The sequence below is a fragment of the Hyperolius riggenbachi genome, chromosome 3 (genome assembly GCF_040937935.1).
Source record: "Hyperolius riggenbachi isolate aHypRig1 chromosome 3, aHypRig1.pri, whole genome shotgun sequence".
Lineage (NCBI taxonomy): Eukaryota > Metazoa > Chordata > Amphibia > Anura > Hyperoliidae > Hyperolius > Hyperolius riggenbachi.
Genome location: NC_090648.1, coordinates 465332720 through 465353314, shown reverse-complemented (window position 1 = coordinate 465353314; position 20595 = coordinate 465332720). Strand labels below are relative to the sequence as shown.

The following is a 20595-nucleotide window of genomic DNA, read 5'->3' as shown; positions in this document are numbered from 1 at the left end:
ATGGCGGGCAAAAAGTTTTCCTAACATGCAAACCTTCTTTGAACCAAGAACCACTAAATTAAACACATGAAACCAGTAGGAATAATCAATTAGGTATTATCATTTACTGAATGAATTGGGCAGGAAAGGGGAGGGTGACAGGAGCGAACATCACAGCAAGCCTCCCTTTTCCTGTCTGAAAATTTGAGTTTGGCAAAAAGTCACATTTTTTTTCAAGGAGCGATTACAAGGCAAAAGACCACAGGCTTACACCCCCCTAGTGACCAGGCTATTTTTTACCATTTAGGCCACTGCAGCTTTAACAGCTCGCTGCAGGGCCATATAACAAATGAATCTTGCCCCCTTTTCTTGCTACCAATAGAGCTTTCTGTTGGTGACATCTGATTGCTGCTGCTTTGTTTTGTTTTGTTATTTTTTTTATTAATTTTATTGTTATTGTTTTTTTAAATAAAAAAAAAAAATGTGTTTTTTTTTTTTTGTTGTTTTTTCGTTTTCCACCCTCCCTCCCCCCGAGAGCAAATCAGTGAGATTGTCTCTCATAGGCATCAGCCTATGAAAGCAATCGGTTTGTTAGCCTCTCCTGGGGATAGCTCAGTGACAGCAGCGCTGTACAATCACTTTCGGACGTTTGTGGGTTTTTTTAAAGCCTGGCAGCTGTGATCGCTCCCTAACTTAGCATTGATGTGCACGTGTACGCGCGCCCAATCCCCGCTAATCTTCTCCCCCAGGACTTGACGCCTTTTGGCGTTATATGGTCCTGGGGGAGTCACTCTGTGGCCACCGATCTGCATTAGGCAGTCGTAAATTGGTTAAATATAAGATGACAAATGATCTCCTAGGTGAAAAAGTGAATTGCATATGGGCCCATACCTCTGTGCTTACCTAGGTAGCTTTGCCAGGGGTTAAGTTTGAAGGTATTCAGATTAAGCCTACAGTCATCTCTCTCTGCCTGATTACATAAATCTATTTTGTTTATACTATGTTAACACACTGTGTGTATTCTTCTCGTTTACCTTAAACAGGTTGCAAATGTGAAAAGGGCAATCGATTGGTGTGACTTTTATCTTATGGAATATGGAGCACCCGTTTTGGAAATGCATAAACTGAAACCTTACAGATAAAACAGCAGCTAGTTTTTAAAAAACTTTTACAAAAAAAAAGTGAAGAGATTTACCTTTTATCTGTAGTGGAATATACACAGGACAATGTACTTTTAGCACTGGAGACATTTCTCACTGTATTTAATGGAACAGAAAATGTGAAACTCAATGCGGTCACGTAAGCCTGACTCCGATACGACTACTTGTTGGCTCCGCCTACATGGTCCCTAGCTTCAATATACAAGTACTTGTTGGCTCCGCCTATTTGGTCCAGTCTGAGAAGACGGCTACATAACAGGAGACAATCAACAGATGCAGGGCTGCTCTCTAGATGCCCTACGGGCCACTTGGTCATGAAATACGGCCAATCTACGCACGGGAAATGACTGGTTGGCTGGCTTCCAATTCTGGCATTATGACATGTTGAAAAAAGAAAAACCTCACGTTTCCCATTCCATGTCTGAATATCCTTCATCTGACCAGCTTTAAAATCTGTAAAAGGGATTTCAGTCGTTTTAAAACTGAATGCCAATTTTTTCTTTTTTTGTGTATGAAAGCCTTCAATGCAAAGGTGCTGGGAGTATCCAGCTCTGCAGCATGCCCATGCTAACTTGCTGTAAAGTATGGAAAGGTGCTGGACGGTCTTCCATGTTGCTACTGCTTCTCAGTTAGACCCGGAACCCACTAGCAGTGCTTTTCTAAGCACTTGTGATTTGTAATGCTCCTACTAATGTGAATCACAAGCGATCAGAAAAGCGCTGCTCGTGGGTCCCGGGCCTTAAAGTTTACCGGAGCCAAACCTAAGGTTAAAAAACAGATACTTGCCGAAGAAGAGGGAAGCCTCTTGACCCTGCAGAAGCTTCCCATGTTTACCTGCTCCCCACCATTGCTGCTTGTGGACCTCCCAAACATATATAAGAAGAGCTTAGCAAGTAAGGCCATGCCTCCGCAGTAGGTTTGGAGCCGCTCCTGCATGAGCAGCTCTGTCCTACTGGGTAGGCGTGGCCGTACTCACTCAGGTGGAGCATGGCTGCTCTTGTGCATGAAGCTGTGCACCTTCACAATCTTCAGAAAGGTTCCAGGCAGCAGCAGTGGTCTGGAGGAGAACATGTGGAGCCTCTGGATGATCCAAAGGCTTTCCACTGCTCAGGCAGCTATCTGTTTTTTTAGGCTCACCTTGGGCTCACAAGTTAAATGCACCTTTAACAGCTGAAATGGAAAAGGAGTAAATAACATCTAAAGTTTGACTTGTCGGGTGTTTTTTTAGTTCCACAAAAACTGGAATAAAGCCTCGTGTACATGCTAGATAATCCTTGGCAGAGACAATCGTTTTACTTCCTCTCGGCCAAAAATCTAGCACATACCACCGCCCCACAATGTCTAGTGTTCTGCTATCTAGTGGGTGAGGATCGAACACATTCTTACTTACATTTGGATTCAGATTTTGATCATCCTTTAAGCAAGGTTTTGGCTCCGCCCTCAGTAATTCCAGATTTTGTAGATCGGAAAAACAGCTTTCAGTTAAACTTTGCTCAGCTGTTGCTTTATGAATCTCAGAACACACAAGCAGCTAACTCATTACAATGCTTTACTTAAATTATATTGTACTTTTAACTTGTGCTGTTAACTTCTGTTCACTTTTCAGTAATGCATTTGCCTCTTACAGTTAGCTGTCTGTTTGTAATGACTAATGTTTGCACCCAACATTAGAGGGACAGAAGCGTGAAAACAGTGTTATGTAGTTTTTAGGAGTTAGGCTTAACAAAAACCACAAGTAATGGTAAATACACTACCGCTATTTTCTTTATTTATATCAAGGAGTAAAAGCCATGTCACGTCTCATGGTACCTAAGAATTGGCAAGTATAGAATGCTCGCCATTTTGAATTTAGAGGTCAACACAACTTTGTCCTGTGTATTTCGTTTTGAAAGAAATGAAGAAAGGATAAAAAAAATGCACTTTAGAATTTATTGTGGTGTGAATATGCTGTTTTAACATGTGTCGTCTTGTCTGCTTGTGCTAGTTTGGAGCTCAACTTTGCAGTCACAGTGGTTACCACATACTTAAGTGAGATCAAGCTACCGTGAACTTGTCAGGGCTTATAATATTTGTAAACTTTTCCTTACATTCAAAAATAGAACATAAAGGCCCACTTCCTAGATTAAAGTCACTGAGAGGGCCGATAACTTGCCATGTGTTCAGCAGCCCCGATTGCTGCCTGGCCAGCAATCTGCCAGGCGGATAAATTTAGTTAAGCGATGACTGATTACTTTGTTTGCCCCACCCACCGCATGACATCACATCTGCAACAGAACGTGCTGTTAGCTTGCAGGCTAACTAGATGTCTGTACAGCCCTGGCGTTGGCCGAGCAGTGTGGCCCAAGGGATCGGATCCCGAACCCCATCTGGTGACATCCATGTATTGGCACGGGTATTACAATATAAGGCTGAAGCTAATTAGATAAGGCTTTTCTGACAGGAAGGCGCTGTCCTACTCCTACTTACCATCTGTAACCATTGTTGGTATATCAACTGCTAATTGCATGGGTATGAAAGAATATGGGGTGAAACAAAGGTTTCTGCAGGCACCTCATGGTACCTTTATCTATATGATCTATTATTTCAAAAAGTAGACATTTTCAAACCATCCCAACTAGAGGAAACTTAATGATTCATAAAATAACTTGTGCTTAGTCCTGCAAATGTTAAGATAAACTCCATGGTTTAGTGAGTCCATCTCCTGGGTGGGATTACGGCCATAGTGGAGTTTCTTCCAATGCCTTGTTGCGTAGTTCAGCCTTCAGTATGCTGGCACAGTAGCCAGTGATCATCTTCTGGATGCAGATTGATGCAGCTGAATGGTATTGTGCGTAACCACATGCGTGCCAGCATTTGACGTGCTGCAGTTACATGGCAGCAAAAAAAAGGACCATGTGATGTCTGAGTGCGGATCCCACCACACTCCAGTGTGCCTTCATGGGGTGGAAGTCTCCATGATGTCCATGCAAGCACCCAGCAGGTATAGCACCATGTTTCGCCTGATTAGGGACGCCTACTCTGCTTTCATAGTTTCTAAGTTTGATGGCATGATTCTTCCACAATGCCCTGGATAGGACAACAAGTTATTCCTGCTGCTTACAATTTTTGCCCAACTAGGTCAGTTTACAAATCTTACAAACCCAGGCAAGTTCTCAAGGCAAAACTGTTACTTAGGATTAGCAATTAATGCTGTATGTGGTCAGTATAGACTCCTTTATACAGTTTTACTTGTTTTATAGTAATCGTTTTCTCCATTATTGTGCCTTAACCCAAGGTGTCCATTAACGGTACAATCTCCTGAACAAACAACCATCTCATCTGATCGTTGTGACCGATCGCAAACAATTGTTCAAGGCCCACCAATGGAGAAGAAAAGGATAAGCAATCTGATCAGACTAATTGAATCGATCCAAAATTCAGATTGATGGAACCATTCATGATACCCGATTCGTATGGTCTACCATTTGGGAGATTGTACCATTAATAAGCATCTTGAAACACTGTTGTAACCTTAGCTTGGGCGTCCATGTTGCTCTAGGACTGTCTGTCTTAGCCAATGTGTGTGTGTTGTCTTTTTGTTTGTCGGGATCTGCCTTTGTAGCTTCGCACTTGTACTAATACTCTGCATACAGGCAGTTTTTATTGTTTTTCATTTACATCACACATTATGTATGTGATGCTTGGTCGCAATCTTATTTCACCCAATTCTCCCTCTGTATGTGGCCGTTCACCGGAATCCACTCCAGAAGGGAGAAGAAAAGACAGCCGGAGGCCTTCCTGGTCCTGCTGTTCTCATAACAAAGCTAAGAACTACTGTAAACCGATGTGAAAACACGAAACTGAAGTTAAAATCTCTCACAGTCGCTTTTCTTGTGGGACGGGGAACCCCGAGCGCTTGCATAGCCTCCGTTATATTGATTTCCTTAGATGCATGTGCGTGTAAATGTATCTTTGGCAGAAAACCTTACCTGGTATAACTTGGGATCTTGGAATAATGTCCATTAGGTCTTATAGATACCTGTTTTGAGATATAATGGGAATGCTGTGTTAGAGCTTAACTGCAAAGGTGATTTTTGTTTTTTTCATTTCATGTTGCTGAAAAATTTGGCCCATTTCTAAAGAAGCTTCTGTTAGGGCTGAAATCCACTAGGAATTTCTGCAGTGCTTTTAAATTGTGCAAGCGCTGTGTGCAGCAATTCCTAGGCCGATTGCTATAGCGTTTGGATCCGATTAGAAGCACTGGACAGTAAACTTACAGCGCTTCCGATTAGCGTTTCTTTTTTTAAAATAAACTTTATTATACTTACCAGGTGTCCCGATTCCGTCCGTAGCCCCGCCCTCTAATGGAAGAGGTCATAGGTGCTTCTCGAGGACCAATCGGAGAAGCGCCTGTGACCGTTTCTGCTAGGGGGCGGGGCTATGGGCAGACGCCGGACATCTGTACACTTTATAAGTGTAATTAAAAAACTCAAAAGGCTTGGCCCCCCAAAATACTGCAAAATGGCTTTCAAAGGAGTTTTTCATCGCTTCTATACATAGCATTGATTGCAAATGCGCAATCGCACTAGAAGGTTATCCACCATCTAAATACATTGACAAAGCGTTTTTTTAAATCGCCGGTGATTGTTGGCAATCCAAAAATGCTGCCACAACGCTCTAGTGGGTCCCAGCCCTTATGCAACACATTTGTTTCAAGATCTGCAACTTGCTCGGCAACATGAGATTTAAAGAACGACACAAAAAACACGTGTGTAAAAGATTGATGTGCCCTGGATGCAGCATATGGGCAGTATCAGAAAGCCTGTGTGTTTGTTCATTCAGAGATTGCCTCTGTTAACTCAGATGATGCTTAGCTACACACTGAGCGCTGCACATTGGCGGTCAGTGTCTGCAGATTGTGGAGGTCTGAAACAATGCAACGATGTGAACAAAAAAGTGCCTCTGTGAAATGCAGTAAGAATTGTACCTTTCAATAAAGTTTATTGAAAAGAACAGGTGTGTCTTTTTGTCTGCTTTTACTTACTAACAGATTACCCCGAGTATGTCAACCTAGGTCGAGAACCAATGGCCCAGTTGAATGGGGTTTGAATGGAGTATACTTAATAATGACCAGAGTTCAAATGCTGGCTAGGGTCAGTACCTATTCAGTAAGGAGTTCAGGCAGTGGCGTAGTTAAGGAGCTGTGGGCCCCCGTGCAAGTTTTACAATGGGCCCCCCAAGCACTCTATACCAGGGATGAGCAGAAACTACGCCAGTGCGAATTTACGCATCGTAGTTCGCATCTACGCATCGTTACGTGTAGCGAAGTACTGTTACGCGTAGTTCACGCCCCTACGCGTAGTTTACATGTGTATTGCGAAGTAAACTATGAATGCGATATTTGCGTCTATTTTTCCGCGTACAATTGTATGCTTACAAAATTACGCATTGGAAAGAGGAATGAACGCATAGAAGAGGTCCTAGTATAACCAATTTCAACGGAATTAATGCATACATTTTTCCGCATAATGGCATAAGCGTCCGCATACACTACGCTTCGCACTACGCGTAATTGCGTATTTTAATGCGTAGTCTACGAAATGCATACAAAGCGAATATTTGATTTCAAAGCCGTAGTTTGGTGAAGCGTAATTGCGTAAAACTACGCGTAGTACAGTGTCAGGTGCAAGAAGGGGATGGGAACAGTTTGTTAATGATTACCACTATTCAAAGTATCTATAGAAGTGATTATTATGAGCACAGGACCAACAGAGCGCTAAAACCGTAGTTGAGGGAGGGCCCTTCGGGGCGGTCGCAACCTCTGCAACCCCTACTGCTACACCCCTGAGTTCAAGGCAAGACTCCCTAACACTGCAGGGTGGCTCCATGAGTGTGCCCTTAGTGGCTGCAACTCTTGAGTGCTTTGAGTCCGACAGGAGAAAAGCACTATACAAATGTTTGGATTATAAAGTCTCGATCTGGCTTGCAGTAACAATCATTACTTGATTTTGTGGGGCCTTCCGATCCGATAACCCCTCCCCATGGTAAGTGTTAAAAGCTTGGCTGTCCACTGGCATGACTCCTGGCCTCCTTTCTATCAGAGAAGGATCTATCTGGTGGTCGATCTGGTGGCAGATCGACAGGTGTATGGGTACTTTAAATGACTTACGAGGCAAATAAAAACATTTTTTTTTTATTCGCCTCGTAAGTCCTTTAAGTGTATTTAGCCCTTAGACTGTTGCGGACTTCTAGAGGCATTTATGCGTTTCTCTATCCGTATGTGATATCTGAAGGTGTTTTAGTATAAAACTACTTCTGCTGTGGACGTTTATTGTTTTCCCATATTCCTGTGCCACGGATGTCTAAGGGCCCTTTCACACTGGGACGTTGCGTTGCATATTTTTAATGCGTCTTGACGATAGCCTAATGGAAGTCAATGGTTTCATTCATACTACCTGCAGTGCGGTGCAGCAGGTGCAACGCAAAGCACCGGTGCTGCTGGTTTCCAGTGTGAAACCGGCCTAAAGGCATTTAGTACAAAGTTTTGATCTAGTGCCAACTTTGTACTTGACTTGAGATACAGTATACAAATAATTTTAAGTTGCGGCTTGAAAATGGACCAATCAAATGCCAGATTTGATAAGTTCATTTACATTTTAGATTTTTATAATAATTAGCATAATTCTCAGTTGTCTCAAATGTATTTTCACCTCCCTCCGTGCTAACACCAGGGCCGGGCCGAGGCATAGGCTGGAGAGGCTCCAGCCTCAGGGCGCAGTGTAGGAGGGGGCGCAGAATTCATTCAGCTGTCATTCCTAATTGTGTTTGAAGCAGAAAGAAATAAGAAAAGGGGATACATGGCAGTGACTGCAAGCCAGATAACTAGATATTAAGGTGTTGGGGAGGTTGTGGGCCCTGTGGCGCCTCTTAGTCTAATAGCAATCAGTGTGTGATGGCTGGGGTGGCAGGGTTGGAGGGGCGAACTTTGGTGTCTCAGCCTTGGGTACTGGAGGACCTTGTCCCGGCTCTGGCTAACACCTTTTTCTTCTGTTGGACTTCAAGCGCTTGAGAGCTGCACCCACTAGGGGCACACTCAATAGGCCACCCTGCAGTATTAGGGAGTCGTGTACTAGTCCTTACTGGATAGGTACTGTTCTCCTATGTCAGAGGTAGGGCCCTAAAAACAGGGATGGACAAACATTTTAGGCTAAGGGCAATGTCGCCATTCTTGAGAGTTCTAGGGGCTGAACCATCAAAATGAAACACAACTTTTGCTGATTGACTTTAGGTACACTGTGTACACTGCTGATCAAGCAAAATCTTTCATCCATGACTGGCTCACGGAGCTCTGCTGTCATAGTGGCAGTGGAGCAAGTGGGCTTCAGCGACGGGTGAATGACGAGAGCAACAGGTCCGTGCGGCATTGCGTCGGTAAGCCCCGTTTTTGGTACCAGCAGTATCTGTGTCCTTAAAGAGACTCTGTAACAAAATTTTCAACCTTAGTTCTTCTATAAGTTCTAATGTGCTCTGTCTTACTGCCGCCTTTCCTAGTTGAACAGTGGCTGTATTATCTCTATTATATAATCTAATCTTCTTTCCTCTGTCGGGCTCAGGCAGTCAGGCTGGAATGTGCTGTGCTGCTTGTGATTGGATAGAAGCTATACACACCCTCTCCAGGCCCCCTGCACACTCTGCATGACTCACACACTGAGCTACTCTCAGCCTATCACATGCTGTTAGCAGCTATGTCTTTTGTTTGTAAACACTGCCTAAAACTGGCAATTACAAGCCAGGATTGCAGCAGGGAGTAGCAGAAAAAGCACAGAGAGGCCCAGGAGAACTTAATGAATAGAATGATATGCTTTTTATTGTAAGAATTTTAGAGTACAGATTCTCTTTAGGGCCAGAAACTGCTGGTACGCAAGTGGCTAAAAAAACCTGTAAGAAAAAAAAGTGTCTGTTGGGGGTTACTTACCTCAGGAGTGGGAAGCTTCTAGATCCTAATGAGGCTTTCCCTTTCCTCTTCGCCAGCCCAATCCTGTGTTGGGAGCCCCAGACAGAAAAACAATCTCCATGGGCTCTGGCGGAAATAGCCGAACCCGACCAGGTCTCCTGGTGTAGGCACAAGGCGTCTGCACCTGCGAATAGAGTGGACCCGATCAGGCTCAACTATTTCCGCTGGAGCTTGAGCAGGAAACTGCTAGTATGCATGCGGAATCGCCAACAAGTGGCCAACAAGGAGATCTTCAGGAACCAGAGTTAAAGTCCACTACAGGTGGTGGACAACCGTTCAGGACCGCGGTAAGTAGACTCTATGCAGCATATCTCTAACTTTGATGCGGCATAGACTCTACGCTGCAGCTTACTGTAGTCCTGAGCCTATCACTGCTCCAGGAAGAAGTAAACTCAGGCGTCGTGAGACAGCTTAGCTTCCTCCTATCAGTCAGGAGCAGTTTTCACTGGCTCCTGACCTGATCACTGTGAGCCAATCACAGTGATCGGTAAGTGATAGAATTACAAAAAAAATCTAGTCCTTAAAGAGACACTGAAGCGGAAAAAATATATGATATAATGATTTGTATGTGTAGTACAGCTAAATAATAAAACATTAGGAGCAGAGACATAAGTCTAATATTGTTTCCAGTGCAGGAAGAGTTAAGAAACTCCAGTTGTTATCTATGCAAAAAAACCATTGAGCTCCACAAACTTTCAAAGTCGCAGAGAGCTTTGTCTTCTGAAGATTGTTACCTCAACTGTCAGTCACTGTATTTTATTTTTTTCTCCAGAGGATAGGTCAAAAGTTCACTAGCCTGCTCTGTAAAAATCATTTAGAATGCTGAGTAGTGTGTAAACTGCAAATATTAGAGAATGATGCAATGTTATAAAAAAACACTATATACGATAACTGAAAATAAAAATATGAGAATATTTTCTTTGCTACTAATCTTCTAGTAATTATCCGTACTATACAACCAATTCATTATATCTGTATCTCTTTAAAGGGACCAGAGGTGCCTATCCCAAAAAGGGTAAACATAAATGAGCTATTTGATTTAAAAAGCATAACCCAATCAATATAATAAATAAATATAGATAAAACAATATCCAGTTACAGATCTTTGAAGCAGAGGACATGCGTGTCACACTCCCTGGTGACTGTACCTGGGAGTGAGACTGGTATTGAACTTTCATCATAAGAAAATGCTGTACATCATGTACTGATGCATCATACAAATGTGTGATAAATTATAAACAGTTTCCACACTCTATGGAGATCTTCTTATGAGACGTCAAAACACTTGTTCATATGCGTAGGACACTTAGGGGTGGAAGCAGGAAAATCCGGCACATATGAGAAGTGGACAAATCTGGCACTTCCATTGACTCTAATGTTAAATATTGGCTATTGGGCACAAAACTGTACGAATCAGGCGCCCGTTGAACTGTTTCACGCCCATTGTTATTTATAATTTTTACAATACTAAAATGGAAAATATCGTTATAAAATTCATATTCCCAATTATCATTTTTTTTAAATTATTGTTTTAATTTTTCAATATTTTGATATTGTACTTTCTTAATCAATTTTACATTCATTTTTAGAATTATAATTACGTTAATTATCGTTCTGACATGTAATTTTACTTTTTTTTTTAAATCATTTTTACATTTTTTTGAGATATTTAATTTTGGGGAGTCTTAGGGTTGACCACTACCAGGGGGGTCTTAGGGTTAGACACCACCAGGGGGGTCTTAAGCCTCATCTACACACGTAGATGCGGCTCGATTGATAAGTTCCGACAGGTCCGATCTGTGAGCCGCCGATTCCCTGCTCGTTCCCCACGAGGGGAGAATGGCAGGGAATAGAGCGGAAGATAAGCGGCGCCGGGCGGGGACGAGCAGGGGATCGAATCCGACGCACGCGCGGTGAGCGGGGACGCGGCGGGTACGCGCAGAGATGCGGAAGAGGCGATGCGGCGGCAATCGAGCTGCCGGATCAACTCCACATTTCCCTCCCCGTGTAGACGGGGCTTTAGGGTTAGGCACTACCAGCAGGGTCTTAGGGTTAGGCACCACTAGGGGGGTCTTAGGCTTAGGCACTACCAGGTAGGTTTAAGGCTTAGGGATAGGTAGGGGGAGGGTTCTGTGTGAGAGTAGGATTAGGTTTAGTAGTAATAAGACACAGTTTAACTATTTTTTTTTTCAACATCTAAATCAGTAACACTAAAATACCGTTTGATTGATGAAAAGGTGTTATATTGGACTTAAAAAATCAGCCAACAAAAAAGATATGTTTAAGATTAAAACTAATGTTTTGTACCGTTTAACTTATACTTGTATTTTTACGGTAACATGTTATTGATAGTTTTTGCTAAATGACAGACGTAAACACAATTAAACATTAACTATGTGTCTCTGGAATAATAACAATTCTTAAAAATGAACTTTAAAGAGAATCTGTATTGTTAAAATCGCACAAAAGTAAACATACCAGTGCGTTAGGGGACATCTCCTATTACCCTCTGACACAATTTCGCCGCTCCTCGCCGCATTAAAAGTGGTTAAAAACAGTTTTAAAAAGTTTGTTTATAAACAAACAAAATGGCCACCAAAACAGGAAGTAGGTTGATGTACAGTATGTCCACACATAGAAAATACATCCATACACAAGCAGGCTGTATACAGCATTCCTTTTGAATCTCAAGAGATCATTTGTGTGTTTCTTTCCCCCTGCATCTCTCATGCACTGAAGTTTCAGGCTGCTCTTTTCTTCCTGCAAACAGCTTTGCCCTTGTCTGTAATTCTTCAGTATGTGAAAGCCCAGCCAGCTCAGAGGACGATTTATCCAGCTTGTAAAAGATGAGAGAAGAGAGAAGCTGCTCTAATCCTAAATAACACACAGGCAGTGTGCATAAAGGGGAGTTCATAGCAGAACCACAACACTGAAGAACTTGGCAGCCTTCCAGACACAGGCCGACAAGTCTGACAGGGGAAAGATACATTGATTTATTACAGAGACAGTGATAGTATAAAGTGCTGCAGTAAGCCAGAACACATTAGAATAGCTTTTGGAACTTGTAGGATGATAAAAAACAGGATGCAATTTTTGTTACGGAGTCTCTTTAAACAGTGATACTTTAAAACGAAATGTATAAGTAAAACAATATTTTTATAGTTATTGTAAAATAAGGAATTCGGCTGCATCCTGCGCTTTTTTCATAGCGCCTCTATTTCATGCACACCTTTAAGGGCTAATTAACAAATTAATCATGGACAAAAGTTTATGTTGTATTTGTATAGCGGTGACATCTTTCACAGCACTTTTGAGGCAGGGAACACACTAGGCAGAAGCGCTAGCTTTGCGGAAAACTCAGCAAGAATGTACACAATGCAAGTCAATACGCTGCATAACAAAACGCATATACTTGCGTTCTGCAAGGTGCGTTTTTAAAAACGCTGGTTTTGTTGCATATTTTTCAAAAACGCACATGATGAAAGTCAATGGTGATTCAGAGGTATTGCATTTTATGACGTTTTGTATGCGTCTTGCATGCGTTTTTATATGCGTTTAAAAAAAAAGTTTGATGATGTATTTCCGCTTCCTGTTGACTTCCTAGTGATTTGCATAAACCGCAGTAAAAAAAACGCATGCAAAATGCATACAAAACGCATATACAATTTATATATGTGAACCGCAAACACATTAAATCGTATGCAAAACACAAGAAAAATGAATGTGCGGGGAAAAACCGTGAATGCACGCGACCTTTTGCACACTGCCAAGTGTGCTCCCAGCCTGAGAGTATATAGTTTTGTGAGATTCCAAGCCCTATCCCATTTAGCAAGCATGTCCGAAGTCCGGCCTGGGGGCCAAATATGGCCTGCCGAGCCTTTTCTGGTGCCCCCCAAAACTCCCTACCGTAGTTGATTCCATGCGGCCCACAGGTCGTAGCTGCGGAGCTGCATGCAGGGGCCACCTTGTGTTGCAGTTCTGCCTACCCCTTTGCTCGCCTGTAGGTTATCAGCTTCCACTGTATTTCCCTTGGAAATATTTTATTTGAGAAAATGTCACAGGCATAGTGTACCTAACGGCAATCAGCAAAAATTGTGTTTAATTTAAGTAGTTCGGACCCCTAGCACACTCAAGAATGGCGATATGGCCCAAGGCCTAAAGGCTGGGACACCACTCCCTTAGGGCCGGTTTCCACTACAAAGTGATGCGAATGCGGCTATGTAGCCGCATCGCATCACTTCCGCCGCTGGCCGCATCACTTCCGCATCTCCCGATGCGGGAGTCAATGGAGGAGATGGGACGCGGCTGCAGGCGGATGCGCCGTGCGGGAATCTGCAGCATGCTGCAGATTCTTGGATCGCTCCGCACAACATGCACACAGTGGAAACTCTTCCATTGCCGTGCATGTGTTTCAGCACAACTGCGGTGCGATGCGGCTATGTAGCCGCATTGCACAACTACTAGTGGAGACGCAAGTCAGGAAGTGAACTCTTTGACCCAGAAAATAATAAATACAAATGTATTTATTCTAAAAAACGCGAATGCAATCGCCTCATAAAGTGGTTTTGTGAGCGTTTAGCGCTCTTCCTATACCTTCCAATATAGCAAAAACGCCCCAAAAATGGTCCAGGCACCGATTTGCAGAACGCACAGCACAAGAACCGCGCTGATATGAACCTTCGCATAGAGATTTCTGCACAAGCATTTTGTGGCAGATATTAAAAATCACCTGCGCTTGAAAAAAAGGAGGAAAATGACCCCAGTGTGCACAAGCCCTTAGAGCCATATCATTCCCTACCATGCACTGATAAGGACCAAAAGTCCTAAACAGACTGTCTGCATTCTGGGTTGATGTAACTCTGTAAAATGTATCCGCTATAGGCTTGCTATACACTAGCGGCTCTGCATGTCAGCCTGGCTTCAGGGGCATAAAGATAATTTGCATATTCAGGAGTGATGCATCATGGGAAACCCTGATGCACCATTTTAAACTGAATTATCGCAAATGTCTTCTGTTTTAACCACTTGAGGACCCACCCTTTACCCCCCCTTAACGACCAGCGCTGTTGTTGCTGATCTGTGCTGGGTGGGCTCTCCAGCCCCCAGCACAGATCAGCGTGCAGGCAGAGCGACCAGATCGCCCCCCTTTTTTCCCCACTAGGGGGATGATGTGCTGGGGGGGGGTCTGATTGCTCCTGCCTGCGGGTGTTGCGGGGGGGGGGCACCTCAAAGCCCCCCTCCGCGGCGAAATCCTCCCCCTACCTCTCCTACCTGGCCCCCCTGGTGTTCCGGGCTGCACAGGACGCTATCCGTCCTGTGCAGCCAGTGACGGGACGTCCCCTGTCACATGGCGGCGATCCCCGGCCGCTGATTGGCCGGGGATCGCCGATCTGCCTTACGGCGCTGCTGCGCAGCAGCGCCGTACAAATGTAAACAAAGCGGATTATTTCCGCTTGTGTTTACATTAAGCCTGCGAGCCGCCATCGGCGGCCCGCAGGCTATTCACGGAGCCCCCCGCCGTGAATTGACAGGAAGCAGCCGCTCGCACGAGCGGCTGCTTCCTGATTAATCAGCCTGCAGCTGGCGACGCAATACTGCGTCGCTGGTCCTGCAGCTGCCACTTTGCCGACGCGCGTTATGAGTGCGCGGTCGGCAAGTGGTTAAAGAGAACCCGAGGTGGGTTTGAAGAATATTATCTGCATACAGAGGCTGGATCTGCCTATACAGCCCAGCCTCTGTTGCTATCCCAAACCCCCCTAAGGTCCCCTGCACTCTGCAATCCCTCATAAATCACAGCCACGCTGCTGACAAACAGCTTGTCAGAGCTGGCTGTGTTTATCTCTGTAGTGTCAGTCTGCTGCTCTCCCCGCCTCCTGCAGAACTCCAGTCCCTGCCTGCATCCCTTCCCTCCCTGCTGATTGGAGGGAAGGGACGGGGGCAGGGACCGGAGCTATGCAGGAGGCGGGGGAGCAGCTGAGACTGACACTACAGATGTAAACACATCCTCACAGCAAGGCTGTGATTTATGAGGGATTGCAGAGTGCAGGGGGACCTTAGTGGGGTTTGGGATAGCAACAGAGGCTGGGCTGTATAGGCAGATCCAGCCTCTGTATGCAGATAACATTCTTTAAACACACCTCAGGTTCTCTTTAAGAAGGCAAATTACACCATTCAGTCCCTTAGAAGTATAGTGTGGATTTATTAGCTGCGTAGGAGACATACACTGAATTATAGCAATATGTTTGCCAGGGCTGGATTTACCATAAGGCACTGTAGGCACGTGCCTACAGGTGCCTGATGCCTACAGGTGCCTGATGATGGAAAGGCGGCTCACTCCCAAGCCTGCCCCCTTCTGTCTCTGCTATAATGACTCAGCTATAAGGATTCCTGAGCAAAGCCAGACTGAATGCTCAATCAGGGATTTTATCAGGGCTGATAACAAGCAGGCTGAGCAGTGAGGATGAAACGGAGAGCATGGTAGGTGTTTTCTCGAATGTTTCCACTGATATATATGGTAAAATACATGAGGGTGCTACGTTTTCTCGTCTAATTTGTTTAACTTAGTGTAGCTAGCACTAGGCTAGCTACACTTTCCCCCCAAGTCCCCCGGCACTGTTCCCCCCCCCCCTCCGATTGCCACCGGCGACTTTTACCTGGGTGCGATCCCGTGATGGCCGAGACTTCCGCCATAGCTTCAGGCATTGCTATGGCGACGATCGGGCATGATGTCTGACGCTCATGCGCCGTTCCGATCACCGCCATAACGACCCCTGGAGGCTATGGAGAGGCTGCGCCAGGGCGGGCTCCGGGAGGGGTGGGGGGGAGTATGTATAAACAGCGGCGATCGGGGGATCAGAGCGGGTCGGTGGCGATCGGAGGGGTGATGTAGCTAGCCAATTGCTAGCTACACCCCCTCCTAAAATTTGGTAAAAAAAGACCCTCCAAGGCCTGAGAAATCCACCACGGCGGTAATGGACGAGCTGAGCTCGTCATTACCGCCAAGGTAGAAGGAAGACTTGTTTTGCATAGTATTTTAGTAAGAGGGCTTTTTGGTCCTTTGTAGCCTCTTACACACTCCAATGAATTGTGTGTCACCGTGAGCTTGCTGGGTACTCTGTAATGCTGCGTACACACTGGCGACTACGGTCGTTTGAAACAGCTAATTAACGATCGTTCCGCCGACAATCGGGGAAAAAAACTTTACCCAACGATCATTAACACGAACGACAAAAGAACGACATCGGGACGACGGAAATATCCAACCTGACGGATCGTATCTACCGACAATCGTTACAAAACTATAGTGTGTACAGACATCGGCCGAGAACGATCGTTACAAGGGCCAATGCGCCTGCGTTGAATTCTGCCCAGCTTCAGTACTTCCTTTGTAGCGCGGCTGTAAAGATTGTTACATTGCTCATTTCAATTAAACTTTGTGTTCAAGTTAATAATCATATATTTGTATTTATTGTAACTCCATGTTAGTGGGTTTTTTTTTATTGTATATAAATATGTACGCAACATTTCCTTCTGATCGTTCTTTTCTGCGAGAACGATCGTTAAAATGTGTATGATGATCGCTGCATCCCATCGTTGCATTCCTATCGTTGCCGTATCGTTCGTCTTTCAATTATCGTTCCTAGCGAACGATCGTTATCGCAAGTGTGTACGTAGCATAACTCTGGGTGTTCAAGTCCTTCCTCATACAGCCACATTTTTTCATGTCATGCACTGAGGAGGATCAGCCAATTTGAAACAGTCTATGTCGATGTTCGATTATTGTTTTATGTACAATTAACAAGCTGACACATCATTGCATTCCAGTGGTTATTACTATTATTTATATAGCGCTGTCATCTTCCATAGTGCTGTACAGAGTAATTGTCTCGTCACTGTTTCTCACAGGGGCTCACAATCTAATCCCTACCATAGTCATATGGCTATGTATTTATTTATTTTTTTATTATTTATTTATTGCATTTATAAAGCGTCAACATATTACGCAGCGCTGGACAATAAATAGGGATACATACAATATTTAGGGGTGACATACAGCAAAATGACAATACCTGAATACAAGAAAGATCAGATCATGCAGCACAGTATGAGTACAAGGTAATTACAAGGTAATGCTTAGTCAGTCACTGGATGGAGCATGGAGATTAGGCAAGTTAGGTTCACTCAGATGCATAGCATGGGTTCACAGTAATGGGTGCATGATCAGGTTGGACACAAAAGGAGGAGGACCCTGCCCAAAGGCTTACAATCTAAAGGGAGAGGTAGGGACACGAGAGTTAGGAGACCAGAGTTCAGCTGCGGGTTTAGAGCACTTGTGAGGGGTAGTAGGCCAGAGTGAAAAGGTGAGTTTTGAGGGTTTTCTTGAAGATGTTGAAGGAGGGGGCTGTCCTAATGGGTGGAGGTAGGGAGTTCCATAGTGTTGGAGCAGCTCTTGAGAAGTCCTGGAGGCGTGCATGGGACTGGGTGATGCGGGGGGCGGTTAGGCGAAGTTCATTGGAAGAGCGGAGTGAGCGGCTAGGTGTGTACCTCTGAGTAAGATCGGAAATGTAGGTTGGACAGGTTTTGTGGACAGATTTGTAGGTCAGACACAGTATCTTGAATCTGATTCTGGACTGGATAGGAAGCCAGTGGAGGGATTCAAGGAAGGGATCCACCATGGTGGAGCGATGGGAGCAGTGGATAATTCTGGCTGCTGCATTCATGATGGACTGCAGTGGGGCTGTTCGGGTCATAGGGAGACCAGACAGCAGGGCATTGCAGTAGTCAAGGCGGGAAATTATGAGGGCATGGATGAGGAGTTTGGTGGTGGCAGAGGTCAGGAAAGGGCAAATCTTACAGATGTTACGAAGGTGGAAGTTGCAGGACTTTGTGAGGTTTTGGATGTGGGGAGTGAAGGAAAGTGCGGAGTCCAGGGTGACACCCAGACAGCAGGCTTGAGAGGTAGGGTGAATGGTAGTGTGGTTAACAGTGACATGCACATCTGGGAGGTTTTTGGATGTCCGGGGTGGGAAGATCATAAATTCCGTTTTGTCTAGGTTTAGTTTCAGGAACCTAGCGGACATCCAGGAGGAGATGGCTGATAGACAGGAGGAGACCTTGTCCATGGTAGTGGTGGATATGTCAGGGGTGTGGAGGTAGATCTGGGTGTCATCTGCATACAGATGATAGTTAAAACCCATGGAGGAGATAACCTTGCCAATGGAGGATGTGTATAGGGTGAACAGTAGGGGGCCAAGGACCGAACCTTGGGGGACTCCCACCGAAAGGTGGTTGGGGGTGGATGAGGACTCATTGAAGGCGGTCGTGAAGGAGCGGTTGGAGAGGTAGGATGAAAGCCAGGACAGGGCAAGATCGTGAATGCCCATGGACTGGAGGGACTGGAGGAGTAGGGGATGATCTACTGTGTCAAAAGCTGCTGAAAGGTCAAGAAGGAGGAGAATGGAGTATTTACCTTCAGCTTTAGCTAAGGCAAGGTCATTGACCACTTTGGTGAGAGCAGTTTCGGTTGAGTGGGCAGGCCGAAATCCAGATTGCAGTGGGTCTAGCAGTGAGTTGGCATTGAGGAACTGGGTCAGGCGTTTGTGAACCAGACGCTCAAGGAGTTTTGAGGCAAAGGGGAGGAGGGAGATAGGACGGTAGTTGGAGGGTAGCGAGGGGTCGAGGGAGGGTTTCTTGAGCAGGGGTAGTACAGTGGCCTGCTTGAAGTCTGAGGGGAAGGTGCCTGTGGATAGGGCGAGGTTGAACAGGGTAGTGAGGACTGGGGCCAATTCCGTGAAGTGAGGCTGGAGTAAATCAGATGGGATGGGGTCAAGGGGGGAAGTAGTGGTATGGGAAGTCTGCAATAGGTGGATGACTTCCTCGGTGGTAGTAGGAGTAAAGGATGTGAGGGGAGGATAGGGTGGAGGAGTAGCTGGTTGGGAGGGGGTGGGAGGTGAAGATTTGAGATTGGATATTTCCTGGCGGTTAGAGACAATTTTGTTGGTGAAGTGGGTGGCTAAATCTGTGGCAGAGAGGGAGGAAACAGAGGGTGGGGGGGGGGGGGGGGGGTATGTATGTATGTATGTCTAGGGCCAATTTCAGGGGAGGCCAGGAAACTTATCTGTATGTTTTTGGAATGTGGGAGGAAACCGGAGTGCCTGGAGGAAGCCCACACAGAGAGAACATACAAACTGCATGCCTATAGTGCCCTGGCTGGGATTCAAACCAGGGACCCATTGCTGCAAGGTGAGAGGCCTAACCACTTCGCCACCCTGCTGCCCACGGTTCTGGAGTTGTGGCTGGCTCACTCCAACCTGAATAACGGCAAATATCTTCTGTTTTAAAGGACAACTGAAGCGAGAGGGATATGGAGGGTGCCATATTTATTTCCATCTAAGCAATATCAGTTGCCTGGCTCTCCTGCTGATCCTCTGCCTCTAATACTTTTAGCCATGGCCCCTGAATAAGCATGCAGCAGATCAGGTGTTTCTGACATTATTGTCAGATCTGACAAGACTAGCTGCATGCTTGTATCTGGTGTGATTCAGACACTACTGCAGTCAAATAGACCAGCAGGGCTGCCAGGCAACTGGTATTGATTAAAAGGAAATAAATATGGTGGCCTCCCTATACCTCTCACTTCAGTTTCCCCTTTAAGAAGGCAAACTTTTGTTTTACAAAACATTTTAGTAAGAGTGCTTTTTGGTCATTTGTAGCGCCTTACACACTCTAAGTTCTGGTTCACCATGAGCTTCCTGGGTAGTCTGTAATTCATATAAACAAATAGTAGCAATGGTGCCCTCTGGTGTTAAATAGTTCTATTACTAGCTTCTGATACTATGTATCCCAGCTCTGTCCATCATGCATCATGCAATGGACGTGTCATGGATACCAATGCATGTAGTTAATAAAAACCCCAGACATTTGCACAAGGCATTATGAAATTGACTGCCTATCAAGCCAGGACCTGTCCATTGAAAGGAAAATACTACAGGATGGGTTCCCCAATTTGTAGCCGGCAAAAGCCAATCAAAATTCACCTATTGATTTTCAAGGTTGAATATTTAAATGCTGCCATTCTTGCACTGTTAATGGCACAAGCCTCAAACCTGTTACAGTTGGTCATTGGGTGACTGAGGTTCACATTCAGAAAAGGGGGTGGAGCCACAAACAGCCAATCAGATTTGTTTCATTTCAATGCAAATTATTGATGCAAAGACAGCAAAGCTCACAAACTAGGTCACTGAGTAATTGTGTGTTAGGGCTAGAAAAAGTGGGTGGAGCCAATACCAGCCAAATACATACCCATGCAATGCCGGGCCACCAGCTAGTAAATAAATAAAATAAAGTATTATATATAATTCTTCCTCGCCTTCCTGTTCATCCTGAAAAAAGCTGGAAGAACACCCCAGTTAGACTTACAGGTAACAGTATTTCTACAAGTCTTCCAGGATGGCAATTTATATA

The 20595-nt window shown here is 44.9% G+C and overlaps 1 protein-coding gene across 1 annotated transcript in view; it reads left to right on the top strand.

Annotated features, from left to right (window-relative positions):
- Window positions 1-6131, top strand: part of CCNG1 (cyclin G1) — a 28573-nt gene extending 22442 nt beyond the window's left edge. Inside the window, exon 7 of the mRNA XM_068277943.1 lies at window positions 1023-6131. The gene's annotated coding sequence lies outside the window, so the exon portion shown is untranslated. The remainder of the gene's footprint in view (window positions 1-1022) is intronic.
- The last annotated feature ends 14464 nt before the right edge of the window (window positions 6132-20595 follow it).